We start from the raw sequence: 27,011 nt of genomic DNA, 5'->3' as shown, positions 1-27,011 counted from the left end.
GCTTTCACACAGCTTATACATTTTTATGCCATACCTTGCCCTCTTACTGGGAAGGTACTGGCGGAATTTAACCCTTCCTTTAAAATGTAAAAGGGACTCGTCAATACAAATAAATTTTTCAGGGATGTACATCTCTGCAAATTTGGCACTGAAATGATCAATGACCGGCCTGACTTTGAATAGCCGGTCAAAGGTGGGATCATCTCTGGGTGGGCACAGTGTATTATCGGTGTAATGTAAAAATTTAAGGATTATCTCAAAACGAGCCCGAGTCATGGCCATACGGTAAAATGGGGTGCTGTACAGAACATCTGTACTCCAATTGCCTAATTTCTGGCTTTTTTACTATGCCCATATGTAACACCAGACCCCAAAACGTCATCATCTCTACTGCATCTACAGGGGTCCACCTAGCAAATGATGACATGGGGTTTTGAGCAATAAACTGCTGGGCATATAAATTACTTTGGTCCACCATTACATTTATAAAATCGGTACTCTTTACCTAGATGGGCGCCCATTGAAACCCATGTTAAACATGGAAATCTTGTCGGTCGCGTCGCGGCCGGCCATAAATGTACTCGCGATGCCCGCGACGCGATGCTCCCGATTTGCCATAGGAATCAATGTTAAAAGGCCCGATGGACACGATTTTACTGTTAAATGCCTCAATGGACCCGATTTGGCCATAGGAATCAATGTTAAATGGGCCACAGAGCCCAAATAACCACAATTAACCCTTAAATGTCCCCCCAAATTTTTAACGCCACCCCACGATCAACGTGAACCCGAAGTGTGGCGAGCGCAGCGAGCCCGCGAGGGGCGGCGGTACGCGTCCTCCGACCTTTTCATGCCCTACTATCCACTAGGGCGTGGAGTGAGAATAGAATAGTGTGGCGAGCGCAGCGAGCCACCGAGCCCGAAGCGTGGCGAGCGGACGCGGATACCTTCACAGTTATACGCGTCCCCTCGCGGGCTTCACAGGTGTCCGTGGCGACGCGGACACCTGTGAAGCCCGCGAGGGGACGCGTATAACTGTGAAGGTATCCGCGTCCCCTCGCGGGGCTCGCTGCGCTCGCCACGCTTCGGGCTCGGTGGCTCGCTGCGCTCGCCACACTATTCTATTCTCACTCCACGCCCTAGTGGATAGTAGGGCATGAAAAGGTCGGAGGACGCGTACCGCCGCCCCTCGCGGGCTCGCTGCGCTCGCCACGCTTCGGGTTCACGTTGATCGTGGGGCGGCGTTAACAATTGTGGGGGCCATTTCAGAGTTCACGGTGACTATTAGGGCTCTGTGGCCCATTTAACATTGATTCCTATGGCCAAATCGCGGGCATTGAGGCATTTAACATTAAAATCGCGGTCAATCACCGTTTTTAACATTGTTCCCTATGGGAAAATCGCGGTCATCGCGGGTAGCAGATTTTTATGTACCCGCGATTTACCCGCGATGGCCGCGATGCCCGCGATGACCGTGATTTTTACCCCCGACGCCCGCGATTTCAATCGCGGGCGCCCATCTAGGTAAAGAGTACCATAAAATCATCAGAGAAAAATAATTTGAAAAAGTCAATTTCTCTGAGACCTGCTGAATCAAATTGGATTCCTGGGATGGCCAAAAACTCAGGAACCTGGGGCTCAAAATTGTCTGGTGGTGGGGTCCATACTGGATCAATCATTTGGGGGGGGGGGTCTCAGCTGCTCTACGGGGGCGTCTTTGAGGGGGTCCCTCATCAGCAGAGGAGGAAGAGGAGCTTAAGGCGAATCCTTCAAATTCCCCGCTTGCATCACTGGCTGTGTCAGAGTCAGAGTCAGAGGCAAGCATGGCATATGCCTCCTCCGCTGAATACATTCTTCTGGATGACTGGGATGACATTTGGGATGCCATTTTTATTTTTGTGTTTCTGTAAGTGTAATGTTTCAACACGTGTATAGTGTAGGGGGGGTACAAACTTTATTTCAACACGGGGGGTATGTAGTGTGTAGTGTGTATGTAGTGCAGAAAAAAAAAATACTTTATACAGGAATTTGATCCCAATAAAAAAAAAAAAAATTGAAGGGGTTAAAAAAAAAAAAAAAAAAAGGTCCTGCGCCAAAAATTGAGCACAGATGTTGGTCAGTAACGTCCGTCACTGAACAGCGCTCAAAGGCAACAGGACACCCACAAAAACAACGTGGGTGTAAAAACAAAAAAAAACAATTTAATAAAAACTGCAGAAAAAAAATATCAACCTGTGCCAAAAATGCTGTTCAGTGATTGTACGTCACTGATCAGCGGCCACAGGACACCCACAAAAGCAACGTGGGTGTAAAAACAATTTAAAAAACATTTCCACAGCACTCTCCAAAAAAAAAAACCATTTTAAAAAAACTGCAGAAAAAAAAATATCTACCCTGTGCCAAAAATGCTGTTCAGTGATTGTACGTCACTGATCAGCGCTCAGCGGCCACAGGACACCCACACAAGCAACGTGGGTGTAAAAACAAAACCCCACTGCACTCTCCAAAAAAAAAAACTGCAGATCAGTGATGCACCACTGATTAGCAGTGAGGGGCAGCAGACACACAACCTGACAGGGTATATATATAAAAAAAAAAAACCTGGACCCCCAAAAAGTTGCTGATTAATTAATTTAAACTGACCAGCACAAAAGGGGGGGCAGCAGGGGGGGCAGCAGTCAGTTGCACACGCAGCACAACCTTTGGTGCAACTGACAGGTATATATATATATATATAAAAAAAAAACCTGGACCCCCAAAAAGTTGCTGATCAGTTAATTAATCAGCACAATCAGCACAAAAGGGGGGGCAGCAGGGGGGGCAGCAGTCAGTTGCACAGGCAGCACAACCTTTGCTGCAACTGACAGGTATATATATATATAAAAAAAAACCTCTGCACCCCCAAAAAGTTGCTGATCACCTCAGATATTGTGATCAGCACAAAAGGGGGTGCAGCAGACACAAAATATAGCACTCTCTATCACTCTCTATCACTCTCTGTCACTATCTGTCCCTATCTCTCACGATCTGTGACTCTATGACACTGCAGCAGCAGCACACACAGAAGTCACAAGATCCAGGAAGTATCCAGCTGCTGGCAGCACGCTACCAGCGGTGATCAGCGGTGATCAGGTAAGTTTCAGGCAAGAATCAGGTATGTATCACGACAGATTGGCACGGTGACCGCTCTGCACGCAATTCCAGACCGGAATGGCGTCTGCAGCGCAGTCACCGTTAGTTTAAATCACACGCCTTGGCTGTGATTGGTGCGTGGGTCCCACGGACCAATCACAGCCTTGGGGGCAGGTGGGGTGAGGTGTCGTCGTCATCGATGACCCCCTCATGCCCCCTGACGCCCGGCGGTGATTGACACCTGTGTTACCGAGCGTCTGATTCGCCGGTAACACAGGAAAACGCTGTGAATGGCTGTTCACACTGAACAGCCAATCACAGCGATCGCCGATGGGGGGGGCGGCATCGCAGCCCCCCCTGGGCATGCAGGGACATGTCTGCTGTCAGGGACAGCAGACATCGTCCCTCTGTCCCCGCGTCTATAGACGCGGGGACAGTTTAAAGTCATGACGTATATATACGTCATGTGTCGGGAAGTACATCCCGGCCATGACGTATATATACGTCAAATGTCGGGAAGGGGTTAATAAATAAATAAATGTAATGAGTAGTTTGTCTCTACTTTTTATTCCTTTTTACACACTAAAAGGATCAGAAATTGGTTGTTAAAATCTGGACTGAAAAAATAGAAACACAATGACAGGAAAGTGCCTATAGCTTTAATGTGAAAAGGAGATGTGCTGAAGATTCAGCTTTTCTTGTTTATGTGTTGTGAGAATGAACCCTTATGGACAAAAATGTCTGCTTTGCTCCTTCACATAGGGTCTAATTCAGACCTGATCGCATGGCATATGCTGTCCCTCCACAGTGAAATTCTACCCTGTGCCAGCCTTCAAATTTCTTAGCACAGCTTGCAAAAATATTGCAGGCCTGCGAATAACTACAGATCCATTTGCAAGCCACTTACCATCGAATGATTGTTCCAGCCTGTGCAGTTTGTCCATAGCCCAGGACTTATTCAGCATCTGTGCTACAAACAGGCTGATCGGGGCTAGAGCCGACATCACAAGACTTCCCCTAAAACGCCTGAGCACTCCTGTGTTTTCCCTGACACTACCAGAAAATGTCTGGTTACCACCCCAAGATAAGTCATAATGCAATTGAGTGTGGATAAAAGGATGTGAATACTGTGCAAACAAAAAATGCAAAATAAGAGATGATTTAGCCCTGATTTAGCCCTGAGTGTTACAAATAGTAACAGAAAGGATTGCTGGTAGATTGATTCAGGTGCTACAAGACATTCAGCTTTTATGAAAATTGTTTCATGACATTAGCCAAATGTGACCCTATCGCAGTTAAAGGGATTGGAAATCAAGTACATACCGTTACAGAATTTGGAACAATTAAAGGCTGTTTGCGATTTGGAACAAAAACAAAAGCCAAAGAGATCCCCGACGTGCTTTATGTACCAAAAATTAGAAGAAATCATATAGCCATAAGTGTCCTGTAAAAAAGAGCTTTAGCATTACTGCCTTACAGCACTGAGGGTTCGAGTCCTACCATGGCCCGAACTGTATATTATTGGTCTGCTTGTACTGGTTTCCTCCAGGTGCTCCAGTTTCCTCCCACAATCTAAAAATATACTGTTAGGTTATTTGGCTACTGACAAAAATGAACACGAGTGTGAAAGTGTATCTACATGAGTTAAGGGGAGTGTAGATAAGCCAAGTGGTTATTATCAGCCATCAAAATTCTATGTTCTATGTTTGAGTTCACTTAACCAAAGGAAAGTGTATTGTACAAACAGAAAAAAGAATGTCATAGCTACAGGTACAAGATGTCAGCAATTGTACAGTAATGGTGTATTCACACTAGGCATTTTTGCCCAGCGTGTATGCCCACTGATGATTGCTAAAATCGTTGGGCTGAAAAACCGCTCAGTGCATACACACTGAGTGATTTTCCCCCTGCCTATCGGTTTTCGGTGCTGTGAGTGGTTTTCCATAACAGGACACTATGGAAAGCAATTCAGTCTGCTGGAAATACCAGCAGATAAATGGCGGCCGCTGGTGATGGGCTTCTGGTTTCTGGCTAATGGAGTGAGTCACTTCTCTCTGCAGCTTCACTCCCTGCCATCCGAGTGCCGCAGTTATGCGGCTTGTAGAGCTTCCTCATTGCCCCAGATGTCGGCTCCACCTCTCTGTGCGGAAAGCGGGCGGGCAGCTGAGATCCGCTGCCCCATGCCACTCGCACATACTGCTAGGTGCGAATGGGACGGTGAACAAGCAGTTCACCGCGCTCACTTGCACCAAGCTGCTACACATCTGCATTAAATTTTCTGCGCATGCGCAGTTGCTCAACATCTCTCCCCTGAGCCAACAGGGTGGGGAGCATGTAATTTAGAATAAGGCCATTGCTTATAAGCACAATCTTAACAATTATATAAGCAGAAGGCCTGCAAACCAAGGGTTGGGGGGATGGGGAGGCAGTAGGGAGGAGATGATGGTAAAAATAAGGGAAGAAAAAGCAAGTAAGGGAAGTGGGCCCAGCTCGTGAGAACTTATAGACTCAAAGATCAATGAATGCAGTGGGCTGGTGCTCTTTCACAACTTTTGAGAAGTTGAAATCTTTACCAAATAATGGTGGAGATTTATTAAAACTTATGGAGCAGTAAAGTGGATGGAGATAAAGTTCTGACCAATCAGCTCCTAACTACCATATTATATGTCGTATTTGAAAATGGCAGTTATGAGCTGCTTGGTTAGTACTTTATCTCTGCTTTATATTGCCTCTTAAACAGAAAGGCAAAATAAATAAAGAATTTAAAAGCCTTTAGTTTTTAAGTTATTTTCTTTCTAGGCTGGTGATGTAGTCTGATTGCTTTGTGCTGCCAGATACTTGTCTTTACTAATAGACCAATATAGCTGCATTTCCTTGCACTGATTTATCAAGTTTAAGGTCAGGACAGTTTAATTACTAGACGTCTCTGTAACTATCCTATCCCCTATAGGTCAGTTCATCTCTGTGAAATGTAACTGAAGGATGAAAGCAAAACATGTATAATTCATGAGACAATGCAAATAGACTGAGAGACAGAGTGATCTGGTAAGGGGGGTAAGAGGCATGAAGAAATGAGAGCGATTTATTTATTTTACATACATCAAGTCAGTGGAAGCCTATTCTCCAAATCTCACCCCCTTATGGAAGAAAATATATTTTAAAATTGTATAAAATTTGTCATACCCTGAAAATTACCCTGATAAAGGAAAGTGACAGATTATTTAAATGTGCCTCAATCATTACTACTTACACGCCATTCATTTTCCTGTCAAACTATTATTTCCACTTCTATTGCCTATTTTCTGATGTATAGCGAGACATAAAAAAAATTATTTCGTTGAGCAGCCAAAACAGTGATGTTATTCTGTTAGTGTATTTGATTGCATCCTCGTAGTCCTTTCATTCCAGTTGGCATTTAAAGATTGAACCCCACGTGCCACTCTACACCTTTCTGCATGATACCGTTCTCTCCCGATCCTTCTTATCTGTAGCTGTGATGATGCACAGTCTTTTCCTTTCTTTCTTGTGGGGGCTTGTGCAGCTTTCTTGATGTTTGTGACAGGCCACGATAGGGGAAGCTCTTATCACTGTTGGGCTTGGAGGCCTCAGTAAATTGAAAATTGCAAATGAAATCCACTGGGTTTGAATTCATCAGCTATTATGTCAGATGACCTTTGGCAGCTGCTGATAAAAATGAGAGAATGTTAGCACTGATCCAATTTTCAGCACTAACCATTCCTTTTCAAATCTATTCTCCGCCAGGCAGCAGACACATGGGAAGTGAAAATGATAGGGTTTCAAGAGAGCTTCATTGTGTTGCAGATTAAGATTTTCTACCCCTATTTCTAGAGGTCGCCCCCCAGACCCCTGTCTAGTATCTACCTATTGTCCAATCAGTTTCAATATCTGCTTCAGCAGACATGTAAGCCATCCGTACAGATAAGTGCCTGCAGAAGAAAATGTTGGACTTAATAGTTTTGCTTAGGAGACATCAAGGGTCATAGTATACTAATATTGACTGGCACATGTTAGTTTAATCTTTCCTTGTGTGGAATGTCACGCTAAATTCTTTCAGAGTGGTTGATTCCTACTAGATTTTCTTTCCTTTCTTGCGCCGCAGACGTTTTATTTACTTTTGCATAAATCTTTATATTCATGAATCAGGGATATTTCAGAACAGATTGCCATAGACTCGCAGGTGCAGCTTTTCAACTCGATGATGGAACCTGAAAACGGAATAATAATGTTGTAAACATCAATACAGATAAACAATCTATTAGTTTCCTGCAAGTACAGTTTCTGTTAAAATAAATTACATCCTGCCATATGGGTTTCCATACTGAATGCGGTGTATAACTTTGTTAACAAGTGTGTGACTGAATGGGTATTTAAAAGTACTATCCACAGAAGCATCATCGGAAAATCTCTTAGTCACTCTTTGTATCCTTGTGTCTACAGGTGGCCAAGAAATAGGGCTAGAAGAAAATTCTTTGAAATGTCAGTGACTATGGTTATATGGCAATTATATGCTTCATTTTGAAGGATGTGAGAATGAACGATTCTAAGGATTTTGAAATTCGTATTAATTGATTCTTGGTAGATAAGAAAATCCTTGGGAGAGAGTTGGAAATATGCTTAATGTGATGAGAGATACAGTATGTTGTTATATGTGTGAGATTTACAGTTACTATGTTGCTAATTTAACATAGATTCAGAGGATATTCTGTGTGTTCTATGTGATGGCATAGTCTATATTGCCTACAGTACAAGGTGCAAGTAAAAGAAACAGATAAAAGTAGAAATTAATAATGGACAACTATTCATAAACATGTTAGTAAATAGCTGCCACAGCTCATTGCGGTCTTGCATTAATGATTGCTAATGCCTCTACAGAGGTTCTATGCTGATCACTGCATCACCAATGCAGATCGAGCTCCCAGGCTCAGTAACCAATCTGCAACTAGCAGCCCCATTAAGAAGGATTCCAGAGGGGCCGACTGGTGACCATTGCTGTTTCTCACAACCTGCTCAGTGACCAGAGTCTTTGCGTGCCACCGCACTCATTCTCAGAGTTCTCGCTAAGAGAGTTAGCACTGAATCCAGCAACAATTCCGGTTCCATTTTGGTTCAGTGCAATTTTGGTTCCAGCTCATTTGTTAGCAAATTCAGTTTTAGCCCGGTTCAATGTACTTCTGGATCAAGCCTGGTTCAGTGCAATTCCGGTTCCTTGCAATTTAGACATTCTGTTTCCAGCCCAGCTTAAAGCAGTTTCAGTTCCAGCCCAGTTCCTAGCAATTCTGGTTTTAGACCAGTTCTAAGCACTACCGATTTCAGATGACTTCAAGCAGTTTCAGTTACAGCCCAATTCCAAGCAATACTGGTTCCAGTCTGGTCACCTGTCCCATTTGTTCCAGTTCCAGTCCTAGTTCCAGATCCAATTTAAAAAAGTATTCTACTGTTTCTTCCACTACACAATAGTAGTCAGTTAAGTGAATAACCGTTATGATAAAAAAAAAAAGTTCAGAAGTTTTAATTGTTCTCTGTTCAAATTTTGCAGGGGAGCTCTGACAAAGTAACCCTACGATGGCAGCAATGATGACGTAAAGGAATCAAAATTGGATGGAAAGACAGAACCTCTCATGTAGCATACCAAGATATAAAGTTTGGCTGTGTAATATCTAGAAGAACTAGAAGAAAGCAGAACTCTGGGAATGCTTAGCAGGTGGATGGACCAAGCTTCAGCATGAGATCTTCGTTCATGCGCTTTCGAAAAGTGCATGAAGAAAGGGCATGATTTTCCAAATGGAATATTAGAAATCCAACAGGATTTTGCCTAGGTGTTGGGAAGTCTCAGATACATGGAATAGGTATGTCGCAAGAACACCTCTCTGCAGTACATTCAAAGTCTCTGCTACAAGCTCTTTCCTTTGGAGTGAGTCAAGTATAAAATCAGCTGAAAACATTTGTAATATGGTGGAAGCTGCAAATATTCAAGGAGCGTATATTCTTTAATTTCTTCCGTCTAATCACAACCATGTCAGTTAATAGAGCATGATAAAAGCTATCAATCCTCTATAGTTTCAAAGTCACATATTTGGCTAATACTATACTTGGCTTCACCTATACATTAAGATAAAGTTATTCACTGATGAAATTCACAAGAATAATCCTAGAAGAACCTAAGTACCCTTGCTTACACTGGAATTGAGTGTAATAACCCATTTCTATACCGATTGTGCAAGTGTTTCATGCACCCTGTAAAGGTCCATACACACTGGGTGTATGGATAACGATGTTGGGGAAAATCACTGGGCTGAAAATCTCTCAGTACATACACATATGTAGTCACAGGGGTGGACAACTTTTCATAGATGGACACTATGGAAAGCCATTCATCCAATGACTCATCTGCTGGTAATACCAGCAGATGAGCAGCCGGGCCAGTGTTGATGCAGGAAAGCCCATCAGCACCCAACGCTCATCGCTGCCCCTACACACTGGGTGACTTTCAAGCTGAAGGCTGCTCAAATGAGTAAACTGAGCTACTTTCAGCTCAAAGTTGACCAGTGTGTATGGACCTTTAATGGTTTTTTCTTTTAAATATATTTTTATTAAAGTTTTTCAAATATAACAGGACATAAAAAGGTAATCAGAAAAAATAAGCATCTTATATATAAAGTTACAATAATATGATATTGACAAATATGTATTGAAGTTTTTCAAATATGACAGGACATAAATGATACTCCTATTTATACAATTACAATAATACAATATTGCTGAATATGTATGACAGTTTACATTAACATCTTTAACATTACAGACTTATTTCAACATAACATCTGTTATCAATAATGAAATATAAACTTCTGTAGATAAAGTATATTTAGAGTGTAAGTATCTGTTGGACCTTTAATGTTTATGTGGCTTGTTACATTCCAAGTCCCATACCAGATTAAAATGACTATGCCTCACTTAAGTATTGCTCCCCCAAACCAACCCTTTTAATCTAGCCTTGGAGAGAATACTACAGGCTGTGGGTGGGATGCTCTAAAACAGAAATGTTCTAATGCCCCACCGCTGGGTCAGCGATGAGGAGGGAATTGCCAGCTTTTGCTGGTTATTCCCTATAGAAGCCTATGGGTTTCTTACCGCAGCACTATGGGCCTTATTCTGGTCTGTGCGGACGGAGCTGAATATGCGGCTAGGACCGTGCGTCCTAAACCCCGCCTTTCGTACGGATCGCTCACTCCGTCCGAATGCGGTAAGAAGCTGTCCGAACGGACCGCAAGTGTATTTCTCATGAATACACCTCCTCCATCTCAGGGAACCTCCCCCATCATTCGATGGTCGCAGACCATCGAATGCAGGACTGAGTGTTCAGGCAGCTCCCGCAACCTCAGACCACTCGGGCATTTCTCTGTGCAAAAGCAGGGATCTGGGCGGGCAGCTGACATCCGGCAATGTCATATGTGTCCGCCCCCTACACGTGCGTCACGACCGAATTACCATACGTACGCCCAGTGTTTTCATGGGAACGCCCATGAAACGCGGGGTGTAAACATATGGTAATGAGCCCAAAAAGCCCTTCACGCCCCTCTCCACCCCCTGTTCGTAGTGTACACATTTCATGCGGAATTTGGACATGCGTCCCGTTCGCACATGCGCAGAGACGCCTCTGCACATGCGCAGACACAAAACATCGGCGGACCGACCGCACGCGGACATTACCGCACCAACCAGAATAAGGGCCTATGTGAGGGGTCCATCATGAATCCCTCCCAGCATGCGTGGGGCATGCTGGGAGGGATTCATGATGGACCCCTCACATAGTGACCATAGGGCCAGCCGTGGAGATTTGCGCATGTGCAGACAGACTCCCGGGTCTCTTATTGGAAGAGCTGTCCTTTGCCTTAATAATCGGATATGTTAGAGCATATGCTATTATTAAGAATGTGGTGCTGAGCAGAGGGGGGCGATCTAGGGTGGCGGATATTAGAACAAACCACCATGTGTTTCAACAATAACAGGGGCTGATTGGTTGGCAGTTTGTATCCATTCACTTTATGTCTCCCCGAGGCTCAGGACATCTGCTTCAAGTTGAGCACAAATTATTTATGTAAGAAAATAATTGTAGCTACCTCTCATTATTAGATTTAGTTATGGGGTGCCTGTGAATGCTGAGTTTTTGTTTATCCACATAGCTTCTGATTAGTAGCTACCAACATCGCTTTTACCTATAACAGTGCCCAGAAGAGCCAACATAAAATAAAGAGTACATAAGTGGAATACAAAGGGGTACAAAGTGCATTACACACAAACTGTAGACTTTGGGAGCAGATAGGAGAAAAAATGAAGAGAAGCAGATGTAATAATGGAACAACTGGAGACATGTACACAAACAGTCAGTGCAGAGAGGTACATACATACGTAAATGGTGCACTCTGTGGGGTAAATGAAAAAGAGGTGATGATGCCCGTAGTAACCAATCAGATTCTGTTCATCATAATCTAGGATGCAATATAAAAATGATAGGCAAAATTTGATTGGTTGCTGAAGGAAAAATCACTACTTTTTATTTTTAGAAGTCTTAGTAAATGAACCCCTGCATCTAAAGCACCATACAACACCATTTGGTCTGGGACCGGACCACTAACATATAGCAATGTCTCTCGATACAGCCAGCTGACATATATATTATAAGATCATGTGATACAACATGCATTGCAAAGAGCAAGTAACGAGACAAGTTATGTACCTCATTTATCATTTTTATCCATCACTAGTAAAATACATTGTTGTTGGCGAGGAGTTTGCAAGGCGCACAACATGGAACCTTCATTCTTTATTGTGCTCGCTCATTTATTCATTGCAATTGCTTCAGTAGCCAACAAGTTAAACCTTGCAGATGTCGTGCCTTCACGAGTAAGTAATACTTTCTATGCATTCCCCTTCTGTAACATTTGCTATATATAATAAACCTTGTACACTGCTGAACTTTTAATAACACATTAGCCGCACTCTGGTCGCCTTTAATAAGTAAATAGATGAGGAATGTCTAGGGGAATGCAATTTCTTATACTGTATACTAACCTTCTCTATTTAGTCAAAAATAACCTCTTTTCTCCATTTTCAGGAATATATAGGCTTAGTGTATACATTAAGATTCCAATGAATGTTCTCTTCTTTTTTTCTTGCAGCTTCAAGAAATATTTATTGTGTAGGGATTACAAATGTATACAGCGTGATAAAGTGCACCTTATCTTTATATGTGGCTGCACATATCTGAATACATTTCTCAGTCTGATTATTCCGTTCCCATTTTATTTTGCTGCCTTCAGCTGGCAGAAGGTAATCTTAGCAGTATTTTTAAACATGTTAAACCCACAGTTGGATAACTTTATACTATACTCTATTCTCCCATGCTTGTGCATTACTTTCGTGTTTCCAGAATGAAACATTTGTCAGCAATGTTCAGAAAGCTTGCCATGCACATTATATTGTGATATACAGGTTGAGTATCCCTTATCCAAATATCCGTTATCCAAATTATTCCAAAAACCATACATTCCAGAATGTGAAAAAATATATATATATTTTTTTATAAAAGTCTACTGAGGACATCTGTAACATCACTACTGGGGACATCTGTAACAGCACTACTGAGAACATCTGTAACAGCACTACTGGGGACATCTGTAACAGCACTACTGAGAACATCTGTAACAGCACTACTGGGGACATCTGTAACAGCACTACTGAGAACATCTGTAACAGCACTACTGAGTCAATTTGTAACAGCACTACAGAGGCAATCTGTAACAGCACTACTGGGGACATCTGTAACAGCACTACTGAGGCAATCTGTAACAGCACTACTGAGGACATCTGTAACAGCACTACTGAGTCAATTTGTAACAGCATTACTGGGGACATCTGTAACAGCACTACTGAGTCAATTTGTAACAGCACTACTGGGGACATCTGTAACAGCACTACTGAGGACATCTGTAACAGCACTACTGAGGCAATTTGTAACAGCACTACTGGGGGCATCTGTAACAGCACTACTGGGGACATCTGTAACAGCACTAAAGGGGGACATCTGTAACAGCTCTACTGGGGACATCTGTAACAGCACTACTGAAGCAATCTGTAACTGCACTACTGAGGATATCTGTAACAGCACTACTGAGGATATCTGTAACAGCACTACTGGGGACATCTGTAACAGCACTACTGGGGACATCTGTAACAGCACTACTGGGGACATCTGTAACAGCACTACTGGGGACATCTGTAACAGCACTACTGGGGACATCTGTAATAGCACTACTGGGGACATCTGTAACAGCACTACTGGGGACATCTGTAACAGCACTACTGAGGACATCTGTAACAGCACTACTGAGCAAGGGCGTAACTACCATAGATGCAAGGGGTGCAGCTGCTATGGGGCCCAGAGTGGAAGGGGGCCCATCTTTACTGTCTAAGTAATATGTTTTACATACATTTGTCACCATCAGTTGGTTAATAGGGGGCCCATACAAACCTTTGCTATGGGGCCTACGACTATCTAGTTATGCCACTGCTACTGAGGACATCTGCAACAGCACTACTGGGGGCATCTGTAACAGCACTACTGGGGGAATCTGTAACAGCACTACTGGGGACATGATATGTAAATGGCACTACTGAGGACATGATATGTAACTGGCACTCAATATCTGCAAGAAAATGATTGCTTGGCATTTAAATTCAGTACCTGAGATAGGACACAAACTTTGTTTCATGTTTTGAAAACTTGTTTTATGCACAAATAAAATATATTTTTGTGTATTTCATGTGTTTGATGTGTTTGTACAACATAGATGCAAAATACCTCAAGATAAATTATTGAAATATAAAAATATTCTGAAATGCAGAAAAATCCATTATCCAAAATTCTTCTTGTCCCGAGCATTTTGGATAAGGGATATTCAACTTGTATTATATATGAAGGATCACAGTTTATTTCTGCTACATTCTTGCTTAGTATCAACAAAGATATATGTTGTGGAGTCACAAAACTTGTTATGCACTACAGAGAGCATTTTAGGAGCTGGGCCTGTGTGCACTGCCCTCTGAGCCCCTCCCGCCAATAACTAATAGTGTCTGCACCGTCTTACTGGTGATCTGTTGGGAAATATGACTTATGCAGAAAAGAGCAAATACTATGATACAGTGGCAGAGCCTTTGCTAATGCCCCTGTAATACTGTATGAGCAGAAAGATGTAGTTGCCAGACATGTATAGAGTGGGGTGATGCCAAATGAGCAGCTACAGCCTTTAGTGGTCATCCTGGGTGCCTGATGTGCATGCAGGGACATGGTACACCTCACATCTTGGGCCCATGATAGATATTCCACAAGGTTTTCAATGAGATAAGTTGGTGTTTCCCAAACTGTGTGCCTCGGCACCCTGGGGTACTCAGATCACTTGCAGGGGTGCCTCAGTTTGGTGCTCCAGGACCACACATAATTATTTATGGTCAAGGTGATAGGAAAGACCAGTGCTGGGGCTGCCAGACATAAAATATGTGGTCAATTAGAACCACAACTATGTCCACCATGGTGTGCGGTCCCTGGGTCGACAACGTCTACGTTGACAGTCACTAGGTCGACCACTAATGGTTGACAGTGACTAGGTCAACACCTGGAAATGGTCGGCATTGACAAAAGGTCAACACAAGTTTAATGTTGACATAGACATGGTCGACGCACAAAAGGTCAAAAGTTTTAAACTTTTTTTTTTGTAAATATGTTTATTAAGTTTCGCACATCAATAAAAGAACAACAGAAAAAGCAACATTTACATCAAGGGGTAAAATACATTCGGAATAACAAACAGTGCTGTATCCTTATAGTCTGTAGACAGATTCAAGTAATTTTCTTTGCATGTACATACAGTAAGTCTGTTGTCCGTATGTCACAATTGAATAAATGACAATATCACCACTACTTGATGTTACATATAAAACATGGGTGTTACATTGACGTGTAGAGAACCTAGTTTTAATTTTTTTTATTACTTTCAAAAATATATTAACAAATAACTTAAAGTGAAAGGGGTGGGGGTGGGTGAGGGTTATAATTAATATGGTGGGTAGGGGGGGTGGAGGAGGGGAGCAGCAGGTTAGACATTCAAAAACAACCAATTTTGATTACATTATAGTGTTTACCCAAATTGCTAATATATCTTATCCGATAGATGCTTCTGGAGCTTTTGCCTTTTCAAAGGCTTTGTAAATGGCGTCTTTGAGTGTGTTTGGTCTACTGTCAATAAAGGGGGCCCCACACTCTATAGAATCTAGATACAGGTACATGAGCATTTTTAATAGTGTTGTAGCAATCGTAATACATGTATTTCATTAGGAGGGCTTCCACATCCATCACAGAGGGGGTGTTAGGTTTTATCCAGGCATTGAGGATAACCTTTTTGGCTACTGTTACCACCATTGTCAGGATCATGATTAGGTGGGAATGAGAGGGGGGTATATAAGTTTAAAAGTTTGCAAACGGTAGGGGTAGGGGTTCTAGGTTAGCGGAAATATGGAAAGTATGTTTAATAAAATAGACTATTTTATACCAGAATTTTTTTATACATCTACAGGAACAGAAATTGTGGAAGAATGTAGCCGTATGGAATTGACATTTTGGGCATGATCCATTCTCCTCTGGTTTTAAACTTTATTTTTTGGTGTAGACCGACTTGGTTCATACTTTGTTATCCAAGTGGGCATAGAGTGAATTCCGAATTATGATGAGCGGACTCGGTACACTTATAAGGTGTCCATGTCGATATAGACTTAAGCTTATGTCGACCTTCTGGCAATGGCTACCTATGGTATGTTGACCATTTTCAGGTGTTGACCTAGTGACTGTTGACCATTAGTGATCAACCTAGTGACTGCTGACCTAGATATTTTTGACCCACATTACTGTAACCATCCACCATATAACTGAACCTAATGGTGATAGGTAAGCCCAATGTACTTAAATTAATATATTTATTTTAATTTATCAATAAGAAACTTTTGGCCTAGGGGTGCCTTAAACAAAATGCGGATACCCCTTGTGGACACCATGATTCAATAAAGTTTTGGAGCCACTGAAAATGGTAATTAAATAGAGAACAAAATAAGAATGACATGCACATGATTCATATATGCAATTATCTCACCCAATATCCATATTATAATGGAGAATAAAGGACAATCCTGCTTTAAGCTTGTTCCTATTCACACCTCTAAACCAAGATGTAATGATGTAAACCTTTCACAAAGGACTTGTAAGAGCAATCCAGTGTGTTATATTAAACAAAGCTATCACGGGTAGAGGAAGTACTTTTAGGTGCTGTAATGGATCCACTTCATATGTGGTCTCAATTCAGAACTACATAACCCATTTTTTAGTAGCTGCTTGAATAAAACACACCATATCAGTGCCTTTTAGGATCCAAGGTTAGTATCTTTTACTTTTACTTGTTGATTTGTTTACAAACTGCTAATATACAGCACTATAGCCAACCTTGTATAACTAATACATGTCCAGGGCCACATCAAACCCTTAATCTTACTAGTTAATTCATATCTACTTTTCAGTCTCCCCTCTGGGACATGCTGGAGGGGACATCCAAGTAGAGTCCAGGCTGCCCACTTCACTGATGCTGCAGTTGCTGTGCAGGGAAACAATGAACTTTAGTTTTATTTATTTTTTTATGACCTACTGCGCTTCATCCATTACTCCAGCTAGGAATTGGGGCAATGAGTTAGGCTCAGTGGTGCAAAACATGGAAAAAAGGAAATGGACACCACAGGTGGATATTCTGAAGGCTCAGCATGGATTTATGGTTCAAGAGGCATCATCTACTTTAGATTATAAGGGGGTATTCAAGTAATGGTAACCTGTGGCCGCGATGTGCTGCTGCACCCATTGATAATAATTATGGTAATTAAACAATTCAGTTTTCTCTTTTTATCTCTATGAGGTACGAGAAAAGGTCTTCAAAACTGGTAGATGAGAGATGTCAGGGAAACATAACAATCACAACACAGGTTGGGTTTGAAAAAGGACAGATAGGAGCTGATTGGCTGGTTGTTTAACACTCTCCATTTTATCACTTTTGAAGCTTGATACATCTGGTCCTTTCAGTGAGTACCCCCCTGACGAAAGCTAAAGAAGAGTTCTCTGACAAATATAAAGGCACAAGGCCGCAAGTTCAGCGCCCTTCTGCAGATCATGGAATTCTGAGCATACATCTAATATTCTTATGGGAAATAATGCAATGTAATGTATGTTCTGCAGTCTAATATTAAATCTGTATTCTAAAGTGCAATGAATTTAAGTTAATTAAACAAGACTGAAGGAAAAGTGTGAGAGGTTCAGTATAGGTACTAACATAGTTGATAAGCTGTCCCAACCTTAAAGGGACAGTTCTTAATGATTTGTTTTACAGTATAACCAGCTGCATAGTAAAATGTCTGTTTCTGCATGTGAGGTGCAATTCGTCCGAACCAATTTTATAATGTGAGCGTGATCAAATAATATTTATTAAAGAGGAGTTTTAACATAAAGCATGTTACAATTAGTTTGAATAAATTGCATAATATAATATATAGACATAACTTATATATCATATAACCTCAAGTGATTACAATGTTAATTTAGTCCTATGAATTAATTGCCATAAAAGGTTTTCTTCCACAGAGAAAAGAGCACCGCAATACACATGCTAATAGAGCCTTTCCAGGCACTTCTTTCTTACTTTGCTGCCATTATTATTCAGCCAACGTTAAGGCTGCTTTGTGGAGAGAGCACATGAAAAGTCTCTATTGAAAAGTGTGTGCAACACAATGGAGGAAACTATGTGTAGAAACAGACAAGTAAAACTGTGAGGCTTCAGTTAATTGTTGAACCTCCTAAAATAATGTTTTCATCACAAGATATCTTACAACCTTTGCAGTAGGTGGCATTATTTTGTACTTACCGTACTTAAATGTGGTGATTATAATTCAAAAAGACCTTCTTTTTTTGTATGGTGCAGTGGATCACACACAGAGCACATTATTAGCAACAGTATGATATGAAGCGGTATGGTATCAGCAGTGGTATTTCTTTTACAGCTAATTATAAAGAATCATATATTTCTTAGCTTAGAAGTAGAATGTGAGAGAAGTTTTGCTTTTGTAAGTCCTATTCCCGGTTGTAGCAAACATCTTGCGTGCAGTAATGTTGTAGATCGATCCACACAGAACATCTGAGTCTCCCCCAACACGTAATACATTGCAGGTTATAGGCATATGACACAGAAAGCCCTGCCATGATAACAGTTATGTGGGAGAACGTACAGAGATGCATCTCTCAGTACTATTACTATTACATATGTTACCACTGCACTGTAACCTTATTGTAATAATACTACCATATGATCCTACTTATTAACAAACATGCATTATTTAGCGTAATGGTGCAGTGGTCACAAAAATGTATATTTTTATGGTTGTTTTATGTCCTTTTTGGTGATAATGACCATATCCTGGTATAAGAGCCAGGGGCAAAGTTACGCATGAGGGCGCTCCTAGGCACAATAGAAACAGCTGCCCCCCACCACCCTAATTTTATTATTTTTATTGATTGGCTATAAGTTATTATCTTATCTTTTTAAGCTTACAACATACACATGAAAAAGATTAATTATAAGTATAGTGAACATGTAACGGTGGAGATTGTAATACCATCAGGTCCATCCATTTGGGTAACACTGAGCATCTTAAGGACCCCATACACTGCGGCAACTTCCTCTCGGAGAAGTCCACACAGTGCCTCCCTTGAGCTGCCTGGGACCTTCCCCAATATATCACATGCAGTTCTTTTGCAAGCAATATATCACATGCAATCCCGCCAAGCCTGCCCAGAGCCAGCCTGCAGATTGCTTCTCCAGCCAGGGCGATTCGGATGCTCCGATGCAATGCACATGGGACCGAATTTAGCATTAGACCTGGTGTCATTCACCTGCAATTTGGGCACTTTTCCTACGATTGATTACCACAATTGCAGGAAAAGAGCCCAAATTGCAGCTGAATTGTCCAGTGTATGCGGGCTTTACATCCACATCCCACCAACACAACTTTTCTATATAAATTATTTTCAATAATGTATATGCCTCGATCATTCCGCTTCCTGAAAAGTTGAATGTGTTACAGTTGTGTACCTTATGTTTACAGTAAATCTCGTATTTATCTGTCATTACACTCCTCTGTTAACATGCTCCTGTACTCTATATCCGCATTGATTAACTATGATTTTGAAGACTAAAAGTATGGAAAAAAACATGTTTTAATGACCATTTACTTGTTTTTTATTTTCTAAAGATGATGGGAAATGAAAATCCTAGAAACAAAAGCTATTGATATTGCAGTAACATAATACCACATTAACAAAGAAATGAGCAACAGAATTCTGGAGGAAAACCATCGAGGTTTAAAGAATTGTTCTGTCTCCATGCCCATTAAATCATTTAGTGTTGAGACTGCCAGCTATGGTTCCAATTAGTGCCAATTGTGATGTTGATTTTTCATCGTGTGGACACCTGCCCACTTAAATTGGACTGAGACCACCAACTCATATTACATAGGCAACTTAATGGCTATCAAAAAGATTTTACTCGAACAATGGATTAATCAAGGGAAGTTTTGATAGGCAGTGGTTTCACACACTTTATGCAAAATTGTAAATCTCTGAATGTTTAATGCTGTAATGGGCATGTGGAGTGGTTCTCCCAATTCATAAATATTTTGGCGGTTTTACACATACACAGATATATATATATATATATATATATACACATACATATATATAAACATATACACACACACACACACACACACACACACACACACACACACACACACACACACATATATATATATATATATATATATATATAAATATATATATATATACACACACACACAAATAAATAAGTATATCAAATAAATAAATAAGTATATATGTGTGTTTGTATATGTATATTCATTACTTGCCAAGAAAAACGTCATCGTTACAGCATGGATCCTTGCTTGTTTTGGACTGGATAAAGTCCCTCTCATATGGTTCAGACACCATTTCACACACAATACCACAGGGAGGGGGCATGTGGCGGGCTACACTGTGATTAAGGGCTAATGTTACTGTTAATTAATATCTATTATGTCTGTGATTTAGGGCGGTGGGGTATTACTGTGTCACCCTCAGACCTGTGTCATCAGTGACGGGCTGTAGACTTCAGTCAGGGGTGCTTCAATAGAGGAGGGGGCTCATTTGCTGACTCCAATTGGGCACCCTGATGGTGCAGTAGACTGTTGCATCTGTGCACATTTTCGAGGACACCTCTATTGCTGCAAATTGACTGCATCAGCCATTTTCCTTGTGATTTTTGCCGCTGCACTGTAGTTGACGGAGCAACTGAGAGGTGAGTGTGATTAAATGGGTGAAGGGAATGTTGGCCCCACTGGACCCAGGGGCCCATGTACGACACAAAAACGTTGAACCCATTATATATATATATATGTGTGTGTGTGTGTGTGTGTGTGTGTGTGTGTACGCCAGTGGTTTCAGTGTGATTAAGTACTCCTGTGACTGATAAAATAATAATAAATAATAATAATAATAAAGAAGAGCTAATGTAACTGTGATAAAGGGTAGTAGGGTACTGTGTTATCCTCAGACTAGCATTAGTGAAGCACTGTGGGCTGCAGCACTGACTGTGTCATTGTTGGGAAAAAAAATCATCATTCTAACATAAAAAGTGTGTTGTTCAGGGACTGTACTTAAAAATGAATGTTCAGTAGGTGCCACCGGTCCATTTCTTTTAGCAGTGTTAAAAAAACCCAGTATGTGTTCAGGACAGGTTTGGGCACAGGTAAAGAAAAAATAACCCAAATGACTTACTAACAGTGCTGTGAGTCGATATGGATCAGTCGATAGAAGAGCAATAGCAGAAACCCAATATTAGTGCTGTGGCTGCTGACTGTCATGGGAGCACTTTAACATCTACTAATGGTGGTACAATGGGCAGAAAGTTTAAGAAAGGGCAACTGAAATATAAATAATTTACAATTATAAAGAAACAATATATACTGTAGGTGTCACATTTAACCCTTTGATTGCTAACATCTCTATAAGAGATGTTCACGATATCCACTAAAAATGCCTGCATCGCTTACATTTGTTATATAAATTCAAATAGAAAATGTTGTGTAAACTTAGATATTTCCTTTATAAGTTATACATTGCAGGTCATTATGATGAATGAAAAAAGTTTGCTTTGGCAATTTTCACCCCCATTTTGACAATATCACTTGGCACTCAAAGGGTTAAGATACACATATCCCTGCCCAAACAAGAAAAGCACGAAAGCTGTGCACATTCTTCAGCAACAGGATTCGATACACACTGGCATGATGTTAATGAAGAAAGCAACGAACACTGTTCCATCCTTTATTAGAATGCATTAGGATGCCTGCAATATCATCAAGTTTAATGTGCATCGCATTAACCTGCCATGGTTGCATGCAACTGCTGGAGTGCCCATAGCACCAGTACACACAATGGCCCTTATTCAGATCTGATCGCAGTAACAATTTGTTTGGAAAATGGGCAAAACCATGTGCACTGCAGGTGGGGCAGATGTAACATCTATAGAGAGAGTTAGATTTGTGTGAGTTATTTTGTTTCTGTGCAGGGTAAATACTGGCTGCCTTATTTTTACACTGCAATTAAGATTTCAGGTTGAACATACACCACCCAAATTTAACTCTGCACATGTTACATCTGCCCCACCTGCAGTGGGCATGGTTTGCCCATTTTCCAAACAAATATGTACTGCGAACAGATCTGAATAAGGGCCAATGAGTGTTGTAGGCAATGTGTCAATCCAAAACACCAGCTCAAATGGTATATCGATCAGTGTGTACCTAGCTTAAGGCTGAAGAACAAACTGTGTAAAAAAAATCCATGAGGGATACCCACGTCAGCTATGTGTGTCTGACATTTCTGACATTGCACTAATAGAGGAGCCTATGCAATCTATGCAAATGTGGGGGTGAGCAGTACAAATAAAGATGGCCACATAATAAAAATTGAAGATGCTAATGTGGAAGCAGGATGATGAGGATTTTTTTTGTACGATCTGTTGATGATATGGATGATGAGGATGTTGTTTTTTATAAGTCACCCACCAGTGGCACTATTGCTTGCCTGATGATAAAAAGAAAACCATTTTCATGTCTGGGCATAAGACCAAGGAAGACACCTCTTGGGTGTGGAATTGTATTTAACATTTGTGAAGGTACGGGTCTATTTGTGAGGACAAAGTTATTAGAGGTATACCTCTCCATTGACTGCTTTACCTACACCTCCTCATGTGGTCAGGTGCTCACAGCTCACACAGGTGCCTTTGCTGCCTGCAGCTTACTAGCATAATGTGCAGTCTGATTTCTGGGCTTGTTTTGGCTGTTGTAAATAAAATAGCTGGATTCGGTGTTCATTGTTCTACTACATTCTTACCACTGCAATGCAACCCTGGACTGCTAATATGAGTTCATAACTCCCTAGATCTTTATAGTTACCACCGTTTGCTTTGATTTTATCTTCAGTATTTTCACTGTTCTCATGTTGTTCATAGATATGATTAAAAAGATATGGAACTGACTATGGTGATGATGTTTATATTTTGTATGTCACATTTATATATTGCTTTTTATACTAGTATACTTTCTTTTTGTATTTTTGATCATCATGGATCACATATCTGGGCATGTCTTATGCAACCCTATATAACCTAAGTAGTGTGCCCAAGATGACTTCCTGGTCTTGTACGCTTGTGGGTAGGATGAATAGACCCTAGATCGAGTGATTCTTTTTGTAGAGTGTATTCAGTATATCACTTTCTGAATTTGTAGCTACCAAATATGCATTACATCTCCAGGAAATTGTTTATCATAACTTATGTAATGCATCCAAGTCTGGCATTTATCATATTCAAGATAAACAATCTGTGGAACTAATAGTTTTATTTGTAGCTTTATGTTTGTATAATAATATATTTTATTGTGTGTCTCTCCTAAGCATGTTAAAGTAGAGGTTTCCTAAGTCATTCTTTGATAGACGGAAGCCCCAGCCATTACCCCTTAGGATTACACAGATTCATATGTATGCACTGTCAATATCTAAATTGTGAGACTGTGAAAAGCTAGTTGCTACATGGGCACCTTCTGTCAATGTCAACCTATGGCATGTCCACCATGTCGACCTAGTCACTGTTGACAATTAGTGGTCTATCCAGTGACTGTCGACCCAGACGTTATCTATCTGTTATATTGTAACCTTCTTTTTCCATAGTCATACAATTAATTAAGAGAGCGTACTGTGTTGAATTTATCAAATATTTAATTAATAAAAAAAATCTATAAAAATACAATATACAATTAAATGGTGACAATAGTAATAAAATAACTGAAACAAACGTGTCAGTTTATATCTGCAGATTGCTGCGGTGACAGCTTGTCCCGGCTAGTGGCAGTGATCGAATCCTGGATCTATCAATGAGCGCATAGCCACTTCTGCTCCATGTGCGGGAACATACCTACCACCATCAAGTTGCTTCTGCATCTTCTAACTGTGGGCACCCCCATTGGAGGCTCCCCCTTCAGCGCTTGAGTACTACACCTGTTTTGTGAAAAATGGACTAAATTGGGGTAAGAGCAAGGGGATTGGCAGTTTGTTACCTGATCTATGGGGCCAGGGGCGGATTGGGGACAAAAAGTGGCCCTGGAAAATTTCTGGAAGCGGCCTCATGTGGGCAGCACCAAATCAAAATGGGCGGGGCCAGCATAACTGTAGGCGGGGTTACTACATCAGTATAGCTGCCGAACTTAAAGCTAAAAGATGCACAGGATTCCACCTAGTCACAGGTGTTGCGCCGTCCAAACAATTTAGCAGCGGACACTGCAGGAAACAGCTGACTACTTTGAATACATATACAATGTGTATATGAAGTTTTCAGCCCATGAATAATTCTGAAAAATGGGAGGAGGGAGAGCACCTCTCAGGGAGGGGGAACATGTTGATGAGCTCTCCTCTTAAAGCCTTAAGAAGCGTACAAATGGGACTATTTGAGACCCTTTTCTAAGCGATCTCACTAGATCACCTAATTCCCCATGCGTCCCCATATATAAGCTCATAGCTCAGATGGGGTAATGGGGGGCTAGTGGCACAACACAAGATTTGTAAGGGGGGTTCCTAACCTCCTAGTGTGTGCGTAGTGGCCACTTTCCTGTCTCTGTATAATAGAACTAATAATGCAGGTGCAGACATAATAAGTGGTATCTGTGGGGGTACACGGGGGGTAGTGTGGTCAGACCACCTGGCTGTCCTCTTCCTTCAGATGGAGCAGTGGTCACTGGCCACTCACAGAGCAGCAGCATCAGCTGGGACAGTGGGGAGCCAGGTAAGCACATCCATCCTGGCCATGGGAAATATAGAGACAAGAGACACTGGTCTGATTGGCAGTCAGAGAGTTTGGCAGTGTATATTATAGCAGCAACGAAGATGCATTCCAGGCGCACTCCGATATAAACATTTAATTTCCATTGAATTCTGGTCACGATATACAAACAATCAAAGAAGGAGCACAGGGCCCCCCCATCTGATGTCCTTACATCACGTCATAAAGCAGGCCCTGATATATGTATATAAGCATTTCTTCTTGATAAAAGTCAAACTAACAAGACCCACAGTCTGGTGTGATATGTCTGCATAGTCCAACGAGTGCCGCCCTCCAAAAAAACCTATCTACATGAGGTACCTGTATACCTTGGTAGGCACCGGGGCAAGTACGGTACTTAATTGCACTGTTGTGGAGTTCCGGCCTGGTTTATATAGATTCAATAGAAATTTGAAACGTTATTCCCATGGCTCGGTCTGCTTTTATTTGAACTTAAGTCGTGAGTGGCACTCATCCTCTGCGTCTCTATGCTTCCACATGTGATGGCACCAGCTGCAGCTTTATCTATCTTTGGGAGTGCCTAACCCTCCGTCTATAACATTTCGGGGCTGGCACAATTTGTGCTAGGGTGTCAGACGCCCTCCAGCAAAACTATAAATACATTTTGCTGCCTCCTACAAATACAGATGTGGCCACTATCATAGTACCTGCAAATGGCCATATCAGCTAGAACCCATTTGTGGTAGTGAACACACTATATGATCCTACGCACACCAGCAGGAAAGCTTATCATGACAAATAAGTCCCGTTTGATATTAATAACCTTTAGTTGAAAAGGGATACATCTGTATGTCCACTCAACATATCTCTGTAAATTGTTCCATGGTGATATGGTAATGCGGAGAGGGTAAAGGTGGCCATACACACCCAGATCTGTCTCGTTGGAACAAGAACATGGTTATGGATGAGAGAAAATGACAGTTGACCATTTGCTTGGAAATGCTGGAAAACTGACAAACTGTCACTCATCCATAAACATGTTTTTGTTCCAACCAGCCAGATCTGCAGATAAATCTTACTAGTGTATGGGCACCTTAAGTGCCAGTGGGTGAAAATGGAGAGTCACCCACTACACTCCCGCTGCTACCCTACTCTGAACTCTCTATACCAGGGGCATACCCTCCAACATGACCCATTCCATTAGGTACAAAATGCTCTGTTCCTGGACTTCCCTGCCAGTGACAGTTACAGATGTGAGCCTGCAGCACAGTCCAATATTCGAAAAGGGGAGCTACACTTACTGCCACCCCAAACATCACTGTCCTGGACTCACTGGCAGTTGATGTAACCCCCCTCTTTGAATTCTGCACTGTGCTGGAGTCCAACATCTGTAACTGCCACTGGCAGGGAAGTCCAGGAACAGAACATTTTGTACCTAATGGAATGGGTCATGTTGGAGGGTATGCAGGGGTGGCCAACCGGTCAGAGGAAAAGAGCTGAAAAATATTGGTAGACAAGCTAAAGAGCCGACCTCATGAGCGCGCTGAAAAAAGGGTCATAGTCTATTTTGACCCCATGGGTGTGATACAAATATGCCTCCAATAGTGCAGTGCCATACTGTATATACATATGACACCAATAGTGCCAGATACACATATGCCCCCAACGGTGCCAGGTATGCACCACATGGTGCCGGGTATGCCCCTATGGTGCCAGAAAGCTGATACAGGTATGCCCCCACAGTGCCACAAACTGCTATGCCCCCACAGTGCCACAAACTGCTATGCCCCCACAGTGCCACAAACTGCTATGTCCCCACAGTGCAAATTTCCCAGCAGCAGCACTCACCGTTTTTGCTGCTGCTACCAGGCAGGGAGAGGACAGTCTGGTGTCCCCCTGCAGTCCTCCGGTCATGTCACCGATGGGAGGAGAGCACAGCACACCGTGTGTCTCCTTCCCCGTCACTTCCCTGTGACTGGGCCACCCACCAATCAAAGCTCGCTGGCCGGCTCATGATTGGCTGCTGGCCCACGAGCTCTGAGTGGCGGACGGCCCAGTCACTATGATGCACAGTAAGGGGTAGGAGAGATGCGCGCTGCGCGATATCCTCCCCTCAGAAGGAGAAGGGATTCAGGGAACCGGCAGCAGGGGGGACTGGGACAGACGGTGGGCAGCAGTGGGAGCAGGAGCCGCACTTTACAAGGGGGAGAGCCGCATGAGGCTCAAGAGCCACAGGTTGGCCACCACTGCTCTATACTATTACTGCTATCCTGCACCTCCACACACACACTACCATGCACCCTTTTTCCAGCGTACACTACACTATGGGCCTGA

General features: G+C 41.9%; 1 protein-coding gene across 14 annotated transcripts in view; it reads left to right on the top strand.

The window, feature by feature from the left end:
• LOC146064321 (uncharacterized) overlaps nt 1-27,011 on the top strand; it is a 626,027-nt gene that overhangs the window by 393,777 nt on the left and 205,239 nt on the right. For 3 of the 14 annotated variants that reach the window (XM_083177677.1, XM_083177674.1, XM_083177671.1), the window contains one exon: nt 8,690-8,999. The exons of the other annotated variants lie outside the window; for them this stretch is intronic. The gene's annotated coding sequence lies outside the window, so the exon portion shown is untranslated. The remainder of the gene's footprint in view (nt 1-8,689; nt 9,000-27,011) is intronic. 14 annotated transcript variants of the gene reach the window in all.

The sequence above is a fragment of the Crinia signifera genome, chromosome 3, assembly GCF_055691185.1.
Source record: "Crinia signifera chromosome 3, ASM5569118v1, whole genome shotgun sequence".
Classification (NCBI taxonomy): Eukaryota; Metazoa; Chordata; class Amphibia; order Anura; family Myobatrachidae; genus Crinia; species Crinia signifera.
The sequence above is the reverse complement of the archived record's forward strand: the minus strand, read 5'-3'. Positions and strand labels throughout refer to the sequence as shown.